This window comes from Porites lutea, chromosome 7 (genome assembly GCF_958299795.1).
Source record: "Porites lutea chromosome 7, jaPorLute2.1, whole genome shotgun sequence".
In the NCBI taxonomy this organism is placed as follows: Eukaryota; Metazoa; Cnidaria; class Anthozoa; order Scleractinia; family Poritidae; genus Porites; species Porites lutea.
The window spans coordinates 2817071-2821489 of NC_133207.1; positions in this window are offsets into that span (position 1 = coordinate 2817071).

Sequence of the window (4419 nt, forward strand, 5' to 3'; positions counted from 1 at the left end):
TTAGGTTGAGGCGTAAAGTGTCATGGGAAGGGACGAAGGACTCCTCCCTCCTTCCCATGAGTCCCCCCCCTCCCCTCAATGTCATCCAATCTTCTCTCTTGTCACAAGACAAATAATTAGCGACTGCGTACGAGTCTGGGACAGGGCATCATAGTTTCCAAAGTTCACAAGAATAACTAAAGGTGTATTTAGGCGTGGTCCGAGGGAACCGCTCTCCCCCCTTCTTTTTTTGTGGAATTTTGCATCATTTTTAAAGAATTCCGAGTAAAATAATGGCTGGGAAGTGTTCCGGTATCCCTTTTTGAATTTGCTAGATCTGCCCCCATGAGTGTCCGAGAATCAGTGTTATGAAACTGACAAAAACTATGATGTGTTTTCTCTTGGACGAAAGCTAGTACAGTTTCAATAAAGTGCACTGATCGATTGATTGATTGATTATTTGACTGATTGAATGATTGGCTACTTGATTGACTGTCTTAGTAGCTTAGGCCAATTCCACATGTATTTGGATATTAATTATTATTATTTATTTATTTACTGGATTTAGCTTTCCGTGCAGACATAACCTACGTTTTCGGGCACCAAAACCACAGGTTTTCAAAAACTGTCCCAAAGTGAAGATTTTCTAAACGCCTGCTTTTCGTTTGCGAAAGCAGAGGTTTTCGAATACGATGACGTCATACATCATATACTACTAGCATTACGCATGCTCTGTAAGTGATGTTATCTTATTTCCATTGTTTTAGCGTTTTCATGTATGTGGACTGGCGAAAACGATTCAAATACGCTACGTGTGGACGCGGGTTAGCCTCAACCCAAAGTATTTTACGTATACCGACAGCTACAAGGATTTCCGATTCACCTCAGGTCATCCGAAATCAAAAAATATAAATTTAAAGATTGGGAAGGAAATTAGTGTTTAAGAAACCACGTGCTCTAAAAGGCTGCCATATCGAAATGCTTACATCCCTTCTTGTTCCTTTTATTAATTCCTCCGTAACCTAACTTGGGAAAGAACGCAACAGGGCTTCGTGCCAAAAAAACGCAACTCGTGTGTTGTTTATCCCTTTTGCTTTTTGTGATAAAAATGTGACATCCCGCCTGTATCAGTAAGATTGTGGTTTGCCCAGATTTGTGCGCTGTATCCGGAAGATTGTATAAATCCCGGAAATCATGCAATCTTTCATAATTGTGCATGTTAAAAGTTGTTAATTGGCGAATATTCATTTCGTCACATTTCAATCTCAAGGACACCCATAATCCGGTAAAGAGGAAATCAATTGTAATTCATACAATCAAGCTCAGGTTTCTTTGTGATTGTGCAATGTTAACTCCAATATCGACGGTATAACTTTTCACGCCAGATGTAAAGGCACTGCCCAGTTGATATAGCTGTGTGCCTGCGTGAGGTACAAGCCACATCGAAGATTAAGCTAATTGTCGACCCCAGTACTTGCGTAGCCTGCATAGCATGGTGGTTTTGTCGAGCCGGGCGCACGAGCGGCTAAGCCGCGAGAAACTTGCTTTTCTGACTTCGCGCTTCTCTTCCAGTCCCTGGTGGTCATCCGAGCAAGGTGTATGACTCCAATGGTTCTGCATATATGTCAACTCCCCCAGATAGGATACCGATCTCCCGCTCTCCGGTTCGGGTCACCAAATCTCCCGGACAAAATCATCTTTTGCACTTTTCTTTGCTAATAGTTTGAGATTTAGCGCATTTATCCCTCACAATATGAATCTTTTTTATTCGCAGTACGGTTTCTGGGGCATTTTTGCACGTATTTAGTCACTGACAGTAGGATTTTGGCATCTAAACAGTGATCGCGAATTTTGATGGTATGTAAATCATGCACATATAATGTCCTAAGCCATTCCCATTGATGGCTCGGTCAATTTGTCGGGGGGAGGGGGTCCGTTGAAATTCGGGGGATGGGGGGCGGGGATAGTGAAAATGAGAGAGTCGGATTTTAGATCTCCAGAGGTTGGCATCTCTGTGTTCTAGGGATCGTTTGGAAAGGATAGCAAAAACATGGCCGACAGAAGCAAGCTTGAGACCATTCTGACAGTATAAAAAATCCTATCGCATCAGGGTCTTTAAAAATTGAGGAAATTCTGTAACAGTGAAGATTAGTTGCATTTTAAAAATATTATCGCAGTTTGCAACAGAGCAGTTGTAGTGCGCCATGTTTGATAATTTTCTTGCTGTCCCTCCAAACGATCCCAGGAAGCTTCGTGGTCGCATATCGAAGCCAGTTTTTCACTCGTTTAGAACATGGTAAACAGGGGTTAAATCATGGATTGGTGTCCGAGTATGTCACTTGTTTTGAGGTTTCTCTTAAAAGCTAACATCTTAAGTTCAGGGCAAAGCCAGATGTTGACAGCTACGTCAGGAAATTAGAGACCTACAGATTCTAAGACGGGGACGACTACGAATACGAGACTTTTCCAATACAAAGTAGTGCACGCTCGTGAACCAGCGTCCTTTTGGCGGGAAAACGTGACAACCGTTGTTATTCTACTACGAGTTTTAGCGAGAATATCGTTCTGGGGTGAACAAGTTATCAAATGACAGTTAAGATTTTTATCATTTTGTGATTGGGAGAGGGCATTTAACCTCCTCCAATGAAAATAACAGAGCTCACTTTCCTGGTGTAGAAAAAGTACAATGAAGCATTCCAGGGTGTCTGTTTTCAGGCGGATTGAAATCAAAGATCTAAGCATGATCTCGGGAATGATTAGTCTGCTACACAGCCGTTTTTATTGTCGTCACGCAACGCTCCTCCCAGCGTTGCGTGACGACACTAAAAACGGCTGTGTAGCAGACTAGGGAATGATCTATGAATACAAGAACTTTTAAAGGCTTTAATCTCTCTAGCTCTCTCTATCACTTTCACGCTAGCGTTTTGATCCCAAAAGTGATCTTTCAACACAAAAAGAGTCGGTGACTGAAACATCCAGTCAATTTCCGTTCCATGAACGACTGAAAGAAAACTGTCTGGATGAATAACTTGCTTACTGCACTTAATTATTTTATTGTCTTAATTAAGCCTCTAGATATCTTAACGAAATAAGAAGCTCAAGATATTTTCACGTAAGAATCATGCGGTTTAAATAGCGTCAGGAACATAATTTTTCTGAAAGATTCACTTCAAAAATAACAGAGACGCAGAAAAAGCGGCAAACAAAAATTTGCGCAAAAGCATTTCCCGACATTTCGTCGAATTTTTCCTCTGCACTTATCGTTTTTGTTATCTTTTTAATTGCTATGTGATGTAGAAGTCCATAAATCATATTTCTGAGTCCTAGAATTAATGCAATTATCAGAATCCGTGTCGACTCCATTAATTTTAGGCGTCAATTTGTGGCATCAGTTGGCTATGCAATATTTTTATACCCCAACAAAAGTAAACACAGCGTGAATTTGCCTGGATACTTCAAATGAACAATAAGACCCTCGAAAACTATTTTTTTAGTACACGCGTGATTACGGATGGTAATTTTAAAAGCTTTTTATTTCCAAAATGATCCTTGTATCTAATAATAGTTGTCGGTCCTTGTGTGTTGAACACAAAGAGGTTAGTAAGCCGATGAGCACGCGATCAGCAGTTTTACGTTTTTCGCTTTTACTCAAAAATATTTTTTTTTGACATGGCAGCTGAAAATCAGTGCAGAAATAGCAAAAAGATAAACGCGTTTAGTGTAACGTCACGACAAAGAACAGGTTTACGTAATCCACGGCTAGTTAAAAAAATTCACAAGATAGGCAAACAAATGATAGATCTAACTTAATCAGCAAAGGATGTAAGGTTATTAGAAGCGAATAATCAGTAGATAATTCACGCCTTTGGGTGGGTATGTCGTTCAAGTATAGTTAACGCTCATTACTTCAATTTTGCAAAAAAAAAAGTCAACAAAAACAACAACAACAAATGATAATAATCTGTTAATGCCGCCGTAGCTACTTTTCATACTTGCTTTAAGGGCAACGGAGTTTTTTTAATGTTTTATTCGCAAATAAAAACAAATTAGCGCTCTCAACAATGCCACGTATGTTATACCGCGACGCAGAAAATCGTTGACGAGACATCACAAACTAACAACTGAGGAAAATCACGCAAAAAATAAGTTCTAGTCATAATCTTATGGCTTATCAGTGCCATCGTTTCCGTGTAATGTTTTGATACTCCCTATGAAAAAAATGATTTATCATTTCTTACCAACATCGACTGTCGAACCCTCGAGTCTGCAGATTCATTAAATTTGGTCAATAAGACGACATGTCATGACCGCTAAGTCCGTACCGCGCTTATCGGCTGAGGCTGCGTCCGTTCATTGAATTTAGTGGCTAAAATCCTTTAAATTGGCTCATGTTCCACGGCTAAGCTTCTTAACCAGTTGTTTATATTTGAAATGGCACCT